The sequence below is a fragment of the Triticum dicoccoides genome, chromosome 2A, assembly GCF_002162155.2.
Source record: "Triticum dicoccoides isolate Atlit2015 ecotype Zavitan chromosome 2A, WEW_v2.0, whole genome shotgun sequence".
Lineage (NCBI taxonomy): Eukaryota > Viridiplantae > Streptophyta > Magnoliopsida > Poales > Poaceae > Triticum > Triticum dicoccoides.
This window is the reverse complement of record NC_041382.1, coordinates 85,698,579-85,711,424: the sequence shown is the minus strand read 5'-3', so window position 1 is coordinate 85,711,424 and position 12,846 is coordinate 85,698,579. Positions and strand designations below refer to the sequence as shown.

The window sequence follows — 12,846 nt, the reverse complement described above, 5'->3', positions numbered from 1 at the left end:
GCCCAGATCCGCCTCCGGAGCCGCGGGCCGCGGGCGACCTGGGTCGCGGTCGGCCTCTCCTGCCATGGCTCGTGGGCGGGAGGGGGGGGGGCGGCGCGGCAGCTGGTGGATGTGTGCGCCGCTGCCCGGTCGGGCCCTTGCGGCTGGTCGGCGTCGTACGGCACGGGAGATCCCTCCGGTGGTCATCCATGGACGTGGCGGCGAGCGCTCTGCTTCCTCTGCTCCGGCCATGGGCCGCTGCCGTGGTCTCGCGCGGGGCCGGACCTATGGCAGGGTGGGGCGAAACCGGTGGTTTCGGGGCGGGGAGCTGGTTGGAAGGACGGGAGCTCCGCTGCGGAGCTACCCGTCACCGGCCCAAGTGGTTGCCCGTCATGGTCGTGGGCCATTCCTCCCCCTCCCCCCTTCCCCATCCTCATGTGTTCTCGGTTCCGGCGTTGCTCGAGGCGGAGGTGGTTGGCCGGCGGTCTCGGAGGCAGTTTGGGTGTGGATTTGCTCAAAGTCTCGGCCTTTGGTGCTCATCAGGGCGGTCTGGAGGCAGAGCGGCGGCTCTGGCGGTGAGAGGCACGTTGGTCGTGGGCTGAGCGCGCGGCTCGGGTGCGGGCGGGCAGCCACGGTCGCTTGGGCGGCATGGCTGCGGGTGGTTGGCGGAGCGGGGTTGCTACGGAGAGGTTGGAGCACCGGGGTTCACCACTTGACCAGTCCCGGTACTGGCCGACGGAGGTGGCGTCCGCGGACGTCGTTCCCCTCCCTGCAGGCTTCGTCGTGGTGCTCCCACCTCCTACGCGTCACTCTGGGTGAAAACTTGATCTTCTAGATCAGACGATGACGACTTTCTAAGGTCGTATCCTTCTTGAGGGCGTCGTCTTGGAGTCCCCGCTTTGGTCGTGTCCGGCTCATCGCTCCTCGATCGATTGTTCATCTTCATGGTGGTTTTCGGCTTATCATTAGGGTGCTTAGTCGTCGTTGGGGTGATGTGTTCGGTGCTCGGCACCTTTGTATCTCGTCTTGGGTGTGTCCGTTGAGTGTGGTGGTGGTGTGCGTTTGTATCTTACTCACTTGTGTTGGTGTTGGTGCTTTATCTATAAAGCGGGGGAAACCCTTTTTCGTTAATTGAATCAATGTGCCTTTATGGAAAGACGAGTTATAGTTCCAGAGTAAATATCACCCCCAGTATCATAAGCTGCAAAAGATCGGCATTCAAATATGAGCAGGTTCTCTTCTTCTTCTTCTTCTTTTAGATGAACATGTGCAGGTTCTGATGGGTTATATATATATATAATACGGATTGGCTAACTCACATCTAGATGAAAATTAACTATGTCACATCTAACCTCTCCACCACATGATCTGAAGGCTCTAAGATTTGTACTGCACTTGTTTTTTTCTTGCCATGTGTTGTCTTTGCACGGTCGTGGCTTTGTTCTTGTGTGGGCTGAGCGTGTGCTGCTTTATACTGCTGGCGGCCTGCTCCTATTCACAGCTCGTTGTTGCCCCTGGTGGCCTGCTGCTCTTTGGCATCGTGTTTTTTTTGCCCTCTCTTGTGATTGTGTGTTTTAGTCTTGGCTTTTCCTTTTTGTTTTTAGACTGCGATGTTCATTTTTTTCCCTCTCTCTATATATATTTATATGCAATTTTCAAAATTCATATTTTTTTTAGCACGGCTCACGTGTTGTTGTTTGTCCCAGCACGAGTGATCTGCGCATCCTTGTCCATGTGTTTTTCGGTCATTTCCGTGTTTGTGTGTTTTTTTCTTTTTTGAGCGGGATTACTAAAACACATCTGAATAAAATTTAATGATCTCACATCTAGATGTCCATCTGTCCGATCTATTGTGTCTTTATTTTTCGCGCTCGAGTGATCGCCCGTAATCGATCCGCGCCGCGTTGTAGAGTCTGGACCGGGAGGCCTGGACCGGAGCGGGACTGTTTTTTGCCCTTTTTTTCTTTTTTGTTGAGCCGGCGTTGCCTTTGTTTGTGTTGGGCTATTTTTCGCATACGACGGGTCTAGCAGAGAATATATTACATCGATACGGTAGCCTCCCTCGAGTTGTCACCCCCTGTTATTCCATTTTTCTATTGTTTTGTTTCAAATCCGAAGGAGACGGCCTGATTTGGCCGGTCTGTGGCTCAGAGATGGCTGTTGGGCACATTTTTTTGTTTTCCCCTATTTTTTATGCACTCTTTTTTCCATGTTTAATTTTTTGTATACTGCATATGCAAGTGTTTTCCTAGTTGTTTTTTCACAGAAATAAAATTTCCCCAATTTTAGTTTGTATGTAAACTCCTCGGCTCCGGAATAGAGCTATTTGTAGTTTTTGTAGTCGCCTCATTTGCATGTAGCCATCTCGAAAATCGATTTTCTTGTAGTTGCCCCAGTTGCAAGTCAACCATCAACTCGCAACTAGGGGGGACGTATGTTCGTAGGGAGGAGAGGCAGTTGAGAGCCTTCCATCAAATCGCAACTAGGGGGCGTATGTTTGTAGGGCCCTAGTTGCAAATCAACCATCAACTCGCAACTAGGGGGCGTATGTTTGTAGGGGCCCAGTTACAAGTCAACCGACGCGTCATACTTTTTTGTAGTTGCCCAATTGCATGTCAATCATCGACTCGCAACTAGGGGAGACATATATTTGTAGGGGCCCGTTTGCATATCTACCATCAACACACAACTAGGACGCGTTGTACTTTTTTGTAGTGGCCCCAGTTGCATGTCAGCTATCGAATCGCTACTAGGGGGGCTATGTTTGTAGAGGCCTGATTGCAAGTCAACAATCGACTCGCAACTAGGACGCATCGTACTTTTGTAGTAGCCTTAGTTGCATGTCAGCCATCGAATCACAACTAGGGGAGGGCATGTGTTGTAGGGGCCCAATTGTAAGTTAACCATCGACTCGCAACTAGGACGTGTCGTACTTTTTTGTAGTGGCCCTAGTTGCATGTCAACCATCGACTCGCAACTAAGGGGTACGTATGTTTGTAGGGGCACAGTTGCAAGTCAACCATCGACTCACAACTGGGACACGTCGTACTTTTTTTGTAGTTTTCGGAGTTGCATGTCAACCATCGTCTCGCAATTAGGACGACATATGTTAGTAGGGGCTCGGTTGCAAGTCAACCATCGACTCGCAAGTAGGGGGGCCTATGTTTGTAGGCGCCCAGTTGCAAGTCAACCATCGACTTGCAACTAGGGTGAGTGTATGTTCGTAGGGGTCCAGTTGCAAGTGAACCGTCGACATGCAACTAGTACGAGTCGTACTCTTTTTAGTGGCCCAGTTGCATGTCAACCATCAACACACAACTAGGGCGGCGTATATTTATAAGGACCTAGTTGCAAGTCAATCATCGACTCGCAACTAGGGGCGTATGTTTGTAAGGGCCCAGTTGCAAGTCAATCATCGACTCGCAACTAGGCGGGGGATGTATGTTTATAGGGGCCCAGTTGCAAGTCAAACATCGACTCCAAACTAGAACGCATTATTTTTTTTTTGTAGTGGCCCCAGTTGCATGTGAACCATCAACTCGCAGCTAGGTGGTGTATGTTTGTAGGGGCCTAGTTGCAAGTCAACCATTGACTCGCAACTAGGACGCGTCATACTTTTTTGTAGTGACCCGAGTTGCATGTCAACCATCGACTCGCAACTAGGGGGTGTGTGTTTATGGGGCTTAATCGCAAGTCAACCATCGACTCGCAACTAGGGGGCGTGTGTTTATGGGACTCAATCGCAAGTCAACCATCGACTCGCAACTGGGACACATCATACTTTTTGTAGTTTCCCCGGTTGCATGTCAACCATCCTCTCGCCACTAGGGGGACGTATGTTTGTAGGGGCTCAGTTGTAAGTCAACCATCGACTCGCAAGTAGGGGGGCCTATGTTTGTAGGTGCCCAGTTGCAAGTCAACCATCGACTCACAACTAGGATGAGCGTATGTTCATAGGGATCCAGTTGCAAGTGAACCATCGACATGCAACTAGTACGTGTCATACTTTTTTGTAGTGGCCCCAGTTGCATGTCAACCATCAACTCGCAACTAGGGGGGTATGTTTGTAAGGGCCTAGTTGTAAGTCAATCATCGACTCGCAACTAGGGGGCATACGTTTGTAGGGGGGCAGTTGCAAGTCAATCATCGACTCACAACTAGGACGAGGATGTATGTTTGCAGGGGCCCAATTGCAAGCCAGCCATCGACTCAAAATTAGGACGCATCATACTTTTTCATAGTGACCCGAGTTGCATGTCAACCATACTGAGCGTGTAGTGTGTTTGTCTTCCCAGTTACAACTCCACCCTCGACTTGCAACTGAGCGCGTAGTTTGTTCTCATCCCGGCTTCAAGCCCACCACGACTCGCAACTAGGAATGTAGTTGTTGCTGCCTCGGTTGCAAGCCAACCCTTGGTTCGCAATTGGGACTGGCCTTTTTTATTCGCGCCCAATTGCAAGTCTGCCCTGGACTCGCAATGTGGCTCACCCTTTTTTTGTCACACTTAGTCGTAATTCCACTCTTCACTTGCAAGTGGGCTTGAATTTTTTGTGGTTGCCCAAATTGCAAGGTCACCATCGACTTGCAACTAGGCTTTGAAGTTTTTTTTGTTGCCACGTCAATTATAAGTCCACCTCAATTGCAAGTCGTCATTTGTAACTCGCAACTGGGCTCCAAATTGACGACCATTTTTTGAATCCACAAAAACATTGAACTCATGAAATTTTCTGGAATCACAAATATTTTTAATTCCGTGAACTTTTTTCAATTTCTTGATTTTTTTAAATCACGAACATTTTTCAGCTCGTGAACAATTTTTTTACTTGCAAAGTTTTGTGAACATTTTTCAAATTAGTACATAATACTGCATAAATGCATTTACTTTTATTAAATATCTACTTGAAAATATAAGCTTTTTACCCCAGATGCAGTTTCACGTTTTGAAATAAAAAATATATATTTTTAGTGCTCGTGTAGATGCTTTTTTGGGACTTACACACTTCTGTGCTTTTTCTTGTGTGATACAACCGATCGTTGCTTTTCACAATCGTTGTTTTCCTTTGAGCAGACATTAGTATCGTGAGAAACAAACAGTTGGGCTGGACTAATGATCGTGAGAAATAAACAGTTGGGCTGGACGTTGGCTACGTCTACGTGAGCGACTTAGCGATCGGACGGAAACAAACAAATAGTTGCTGATAGATTAAAAAAAGATTGATGATGTCATTTTAGATGTGACATAATTATGTTACATTTAAATGCGCCCTAGTCACACCCTATATAATATTGTGCTCGTATTTATACACATATATAACGACTGGAATTTTGGTGTTCTAGCAGGAGGCGGTTTGGACTCCGGTTCGGTCAAGTCAGGCCCAAGCATTTGAATTGTTGAGTACCGTAATTGTATTAGGAAATATATGATAAATTAGAAAGTATTCTGGCTTGTCTTGTACTCCAAATAGATCATATACTCCTATATATATGTCCACGAGGCTTAAACAATATAAACAACAATTCCATTAATCCTTTTTCCCCCTTCTAACATGGTATCAGCCTAATCACGATCCAAACCGCACCCGCACGCCGCCCCCTGGACGGTCGGCCTCCATGACCGCCGCCAGGGGCCGCGCCGCTTGTACCTAGGGTTAGTCCGCCGGCCGTGTTCGTCGGCTGCCCTAAAGAGTCTTTTTCCCGATCCCTTACTTCGGGTTTTTTCGCTCTCTCGCCGATCGCTTTGATCGGCATTTTTTTGGGGGGTTTTCGATCTAATATTGATCGGTTTACGTCGCCCGTCGCCGTCCTTGACCCCGGTGCATCTCTACTCCAACACCGACGCGACCGGCCGGCCTCTCTTTCGACACGACGGACACGCGCGCCGAGGTGGCCCGTCAAGGCAGTCGCCATCCGCGCGTCAGTCTGTCTGTCGCCCTGCGCCGGTCGTCACCACCCTGCTCCGACCAGGACTCCTGCATCGCCCCGACCTAGCGGCCTCGCGCCATGCGACGGTCAATCATAGTTGTCGCTCGCGCGTCGGCCCACCCATCGATCCACGTCACTTGCATCCGCCGCGTCTGCACGGCGGCCCGACAGTCTACCTCGCCGGCCTCGTCCTCGACTGCGTCGGGACGGCTACATCAGGCTCGTCGGCTACCTTGATACGTCTCCAACGTATCTATAATTTTTGATTGTTCCATGCTATTATATTATTCGTTTTGGATGTTTAATGGGCTTGAATATACCTTTTTATTATTATTTTTGGGACTAACCTACTAACCAAAGGCCCGGCGCAAATTGCTGTTTTTTTGACTATTTCATTATTTTGCAGAAAAGGAATATCAAACGAAATCCAAACGAAATGAAACCTTCGGGAGAGTCATTTTTGGAACAAACATGATCCAGAGAACTAGGAGTAGATGTCAAGAAAGAAGCGAGGCGGCCATGAGGCAGGGAGATGCGTCTGCCCCCCTGGGAGCGCCCCCCACCCTCGTGGGCCCCTCGCAGCTCCACCGACCTACTTCTTTCTCACACACACACACACACACACACACACACACACACACACACACACACACACACACATATTTCCACCGCCGCAACCTTCTGTACCCGTGAGATCGCATCTTGGGACCTTTTTCGGAGCTCCTCCGGAGGGGGAATCGATCATGGAGGGCCTCTACATCAACTCCATGGCCTCTCCGATGATGTGTGAGTCATTCGGGTCCATAGTTATTAGCTAGATGGCTTCTTCTCTTTCTTTGGATCTCAATACAAAGTTCTCCTCGATCTTCTTGGAGATCTATTCGATGTAATTCTTTTTACAATGTGTTTGTCAAGATCCGATGAATTGTGGGTTTATGGTTAAGATTATCTATGAACAACATTTGATTCTTCTCTAGAATCTTTTATGTATGATTGGTTATCTTTGCAAGTCTCTTTGAATTATCAGTTTGGTTTGGCCTACTAGATTGATCTTTCTTGCAATGGGAGAAATGCTTAGTTTTGGGTTCAATCTTGCGGTGTCCTTTCCTAGTGACAGCAGGGGCAGCGTATTGTATTGTTGCCATCGAGGATAAAAAGATGGGGTTTATATCATATTGCTTGAGTTTATCCCTCTACATCATGTCATCTTGCCTAATGAGTTACTCTGCTCTTATGAACTTAATACTCTAGATGCATGCTGGATAGCGGTCGATGTGTGGAGTAATAGTAATAGATGCAGAATCGTTTCGGTCTACTTGTCACGGACGTGATGCCTATATACATGATCATGCCTAGATATTCTCATAAGTATTCGCTTTTCTATCAATTGCTCGACAGTAATTTGTTCACCCATCATAGAATATGCTATCTTGAGAGAAGCCACTAGTGAAACCTATGACCCCCGGGTCTATCTTTTATCATATAAGTTTCCAATCTATTTTACTTTACAATCTATATCATAAAAATACCAAAAATATTTATCTTATTATCTCCATCAGATCTCACTTTTGCAAGTGGCCGTGAAGGGATTGACAACCCCTTTATCGCGTTGGTTGCGAAGTTCTTGTTTGTTTGTGCAGGTATTAGGTGACTTGCATGTACCTCCTACTGGATTGATACCTTGGTTCTCAAAACTGAAGGAAATACTTACGCTACTTTGCTGCATCACCCTTTCCTCTTCAAGTGAAAACCAACACATGCTCAAGAGGTAGCATGCCTCAACTCAGGCGCCGCTGCTCCGTTGGTCGCTCGGGCCTCGCTACCCGGGCACCGGCGCTGCTTTGGCAGCCCAGGTGCCGGTGCTGACAAGCTCGTTCGTACGACGTCTCACGCCATCCGTCGTCGCCGGCCTCATCCCGGACTCTGCCGCCACCTCGCCTCCACCGAGCGTCGTCCCCGACCTCGCGCGCGATCGGCTTGATCACCCGCTCGCCGCCGCGATCTGCCTCATCTACGCCGCGCGACCGACCTGGCCCATTGGTTGCACGCGCCTCTGCAGGTCCCATGAAGATCGTCCCCGAGTTTAGCGCGTCCCTCCATCGATCAAGCAACGGGCTGCCGTTGCATTGCCCTGTCAGGCCGCAGTGCCGCTGCCCCTTGGTTCTCCTCGCGGCTGCATCGACTCATGCGTCGCCACTGCATCGCCCCTATGGGCCATAGTGCCGCGATACACGGTCCCAGCCGCCACCTCAAGGCCGTCCCCACAGTTGTGCCAACCCGTGCTCCGCCGCTGCACCATCCCTACAGGCCGTAGCGTCGTGACCCGCGGTCCCCGCCGCCGCCCCGAGGTCTTCCTTTCGTCGCCCGACCTGCTCGTCGTTGCTACATCGCCCCTTCGGGTCATAGTGCCGCGGCCCACGGTCCACTTCGCCGTCACCGCGCTTCGTCCTCCCATGGTATGCGCCGCGCCGTCTCCTTTGGCGCAGGAACACCACCGTCCACGCCGGTCCTCGTCACGCTGTCAGGATCCTTCGCCTACTTCGAGCACCACCACTACACTCCTAACCTAGCTGCCGCCACCGCTGCTCTTCTTTGGCCGCCGCCGCCGCTACCTCCATAGCCACCGTAGCCGCCCGTCCACCCCCTTCATCTTCGTCCAGCACCAGCCCGTCGCCAGCGTCGCCGTCATCTACCCCAATCGCTTCATCTACTCCGACAACCGCGGGCGACATTGGCCCCGCGCTGATTGGCGCCACAACCGTCGCCGAGTCCTTCTCTGCTGGCCTCTCCGACTTCTTCGACATGGCTACAGCTCTTGTAGGTCCCAGTCTACGCATGCCCGGTGCTGGCAACACCGACGCGCGCCTTCGTCCATGATGTGTCTCCGGGCCTGGCAAGCCTAGTGCGGCGCTTCGTCAACTTCGTCTTCATCCGTCTACGCATGCCCAGTGCTGGCAACACTGATGCGTGCCTTCGTCTATGATGTGTCCCCGGGGTTGGCAACCCTAGCATGACGCGTCGTCAACAACGTCTTCTTCCTAGCGCACCACTACTTCGACACCACTGCGCCCATGACTGACTCGGCGCCTCCTTGCGCCCGCAGCTCCACGACGACTTCATCGACACCGGCTACCCTGACTCGACATCGACCATGGCATTTTTTGCATGGCTACCTCGACCACGGAACCTACGCTCTCGGCTACCATGACAAAAGGCACAAAGGGCTACCGCCTTGCTTGAGCAACCTTGTCGGTTGCCACTCCGGCCATGACTCCGCGATGCGTCGACCGTTACGACTATGGGGGGTGTCTGTCGGCTTGCCTTCGGATTCTTCTCCAGTCTCACCATCTGTGTCGCTACCGTTGTGACTGCGAGGGATGTTGAGTAACGTGATTGTATTAGGAAACATAGGATAAACTAGGAAGTATTCTGGCTTGTCTTGTAGTCCAAGTAGATCATGTACTCCTATATATATGCCCACGAGGCTCAAGCAATACAATCAACAATTCCACCAATCCCTCTCTCTCCCTTCTAACATGAATCACCGCAACTAGCTTTCTAGGAAGGGAGCATTGTGGTTCAATGAAGCTGGGGCCCGGTTGTAAGTGGATGGTCCGGTTGTATAGGATGTTGAAACTTGAAACCACTTGTCCTTTCAAAACAAACTTGAAACCACTTGCGGCTACGTGTGTCGTGGGTTGTATGCTGATTTTTGCTGCCACAGTGGGTGTGGGGGAGGGACGTCGTGTTGCTTCCTCGTCGAAGGAAGAGGTTTGTTGCCTCGCCGACCTTTCGCTCATCAGCGCGATATCACCAATCACCTAAACCTCCTAAAGAAAAAAAATACAGTGATGATGTAGAACCTTTTCTTTTATAAAGTTGTGTATATTTTCCATGAAAATCAATGTCACATATTAAAATTGACCAAATTTTAGAAGACCATCCTTAAAAAATCAGGAAGTAAAACACATGTATTTGGGTATATATCGATGTTGTCTTCCTCCCGCACTCGACAGCGGCGAGCCATGAGCAAATGCCAATGTTGCCTCTTGATGCACTAGTCGGGAAGTCACCTATTAGAGCTAGAAGAAGCCAAGGGCAACGAGCTGAAGATCATATCCTTGTCCCCGAGAAGAAGGCGGTGAAGGGGGCTAGACAATCATCCCAGCTCCGGCCAAACAAAACTAGGGAGGCTTTACCCAACTAGCTCCCCGGCGAAGCCGGAACTCGTCATGCACCTACAAGAAACGTAGAGTGAAACGGGGCACAAATTCTGGCCCAGACTGAAAGTGCAAACACCTTCCGCAAAAGCCAAACAGCATCGCCAGAACGATACCATTGCAAGCAAAAATTATTTCATGACATCTCACCATCGCCAGCCAGACAGCTAAATTGAGCCCTGACCAGAGATAGGGCGACCCAAACACAACTAATCCTAAATCGGGGTTCCCTCACCTCGTCAATGCCAGAAGGCACCCAAAGGTGAGGGGAACAATGGCGGCGACAACAATTATGTGGAAACCCTAGCCGTTTTTTTTCTTTTTCGAGAGAGAAATGTGTTCTTATTGACTCTCATAATGTAGCATCACGTGGATATAAATATAATCACCATTCACCCGGCCTTTACATGATTGTGGTTGGATGGTTAGGAGGACAGTGGCAACCCCAGCCCATTACGGTTCGAGTACTATACTTGACGTTCATGCTCACATTATTCCTGAATTTTGAAGGAAATATGCCCTAGAGGAAATAATAAAGTTATTATTTATTTCCTTGTATCATGATAAATGTTTATTATTCATGCTAGAATTGTATTAACCGAAAACATAATACATGTGTGAATACATAGACAAACAGAGTGTCACTAGTATGCCTCTACTTGACTAGCTCGTTGATCAAAGATGGTTATGTTTCCTAACCATAGACATGAGTTGTTATTTGGTTAACGGGATCACATTATTAGGAGAATTATGTGATTGACTTGACCCATTCCATTAGCTTAGCACTTGATCATTTAGTTTTTTGCTATTGCTTTCTTCATAACTTATATATGTTCCTATGACTATGAGATTATGCAACTCCCGTTTACCGAAGGAACACTTTGTGTGCTACCAAACGTCACAACGTAACTGGGTGATTATAAAGGTGCTCTACAGGTGTCTCCGAAGGTATTTGTTGGGTTGGTGTATTTCGAGATTAGGATTTGTCACTCTGATTATCGGAGAGGTATCTCTGGGCCCTCTTGGTAATGCACATCACTCAAGCCTTGCAAGCATCAGACCGATATTGTTATGCGGTCTGACCGATAAAGATCTTCGTAGAATATATAGGAGCCAATATGAGCATCCAGGTTCCGCTATTGGTTATTGACCGGAGACGTGTCTCGGTCATGTCTACATAGTTCTCGAACCCGTAGGGGCCGCATGCTTAAAGTTCGGTGACGATCGTAATTAGGCTTTTTGCATTTTGATGTACCGAAGGTTGTTCGGTGTCCCGGATGTGATCACGGACATGACGAGGAGTCTCAAAATGGTCGAGACATAAAGATTGATATATTGGAAGCCTATATTTGGATATCGAAAACGTTCCGGTTGAAATCGGGATTTTACCGGAGTACCGGGGGGTTACCGGAACCCCCCGGGGGGTTATTGGGCCTACATGGGCCCTAAGGGAGAAGAGGAGAGCCGGCCAGGGCAGGCCCCGCACCCCCTCCCCCCTAGTCCAAATAGGACAAGGAAGGGGGGGGGCGCCCCCCTTTCCTCTTTCTCCCTTCCCCCTTCCTTTTCCAACTAGGCAAGAGGGGGGAGTCCTACTCCCGGTGGGAGTAGGACTCCTCCAGGCGCACCCCTTGGGCCGGCCGCACCTCCCCCTCTCCCTCCTTTATATACGGGGGCAAGGGGACACCCCATGACACACAAGTTGATCTTCATGATTGTTCCTTAGCCGTGTGCGGTGCCCCCTTCCACCATATTCCACCTCGGTCATATCGTAGCAGTGCTTAGGCGAAGCCCTGCGTCGGTAGAACATCATCACCGTCATCACGCCGTCGTGCTGAAGAAACTCTCCCTAAACACTTTGCTGGATCAGAGCTCGAGGGACGTCATCGAGTTGAACGTGTGCAGAACTCGGAGGTGCCGTACGTTCGGTACTTGGATCGGTCGGATCGGGAAGACGTACGACTACTTCCTCTATGTTGTGTCAACGCTTCCATTGCGGGTCTGCGAGGATACGTAGACAACACTCTCCCATCTCGTTGCTATGCATCACCATGATCTTGCGTGTGCGTAGGAATTTTTTTTGAAATTACTACGTTCCCCAATAGTGGCATCCGAGCCTAGGTTTTATGTGTTGATGTTATGCACGAGTAGAACACAAGTGAGTTGTGGGCGATATAAGTCATACTGCTTACCAGCATGTCATACTTTGGTTCGGCGGTATTGTTGGATGAAGCGGCCCGGACCGACATTACGCGTACGCTTACGCGAGACTGGTTCTACCGACGTGCTTTGCACACAGGTGGCTGGCGGGTGTCAGTTTCTCCAACTTTAGTTGAACCAAGTGTGGCTACACCCGGTCCTTGCGAAGGTTAAAACAGCACCAACTTGACAAACTATCGTTGTGGTTTTGATGCATAGGTAAGAACGGTTCTTGCTAAGCCCGTAGCAGCCACGTAAAACTTGCAACAACAAAGTAGAGGACGTCTAACTTGTTTTGCAGGGCATGTTGTGATGTGATATGGTCAAGACATGATGCTAAATTTTATTGTATGAGATGATCATGCTTTGTAACCGAGTTGTCGGCAACTGGCAGGAGCCATATGGTTGTCGCTTTATTGTATGCAATACAATCGCGCTGTGATGCTTTACTTTATCACTAAGCGGTAGCGATAGTCGTGGAAGCGTAAGATTGGCGAGACGACAACGATGCTACGATGGAGATCAAGG

At 49.5% G+C, this 12,846-nt stretch overlaps 1 pseudogene; it reads left to right on the top strand.

Moving 5' to 3' along the window:
- The window catches only part of LOC119357663, a 1,362-nt pseudogene extending 804 nt beyond the window's left edge, over nucleotides 1-558 (top strand).
- Nucleotides 559-12,846: the final 12,288 nt, after the last annotated feature.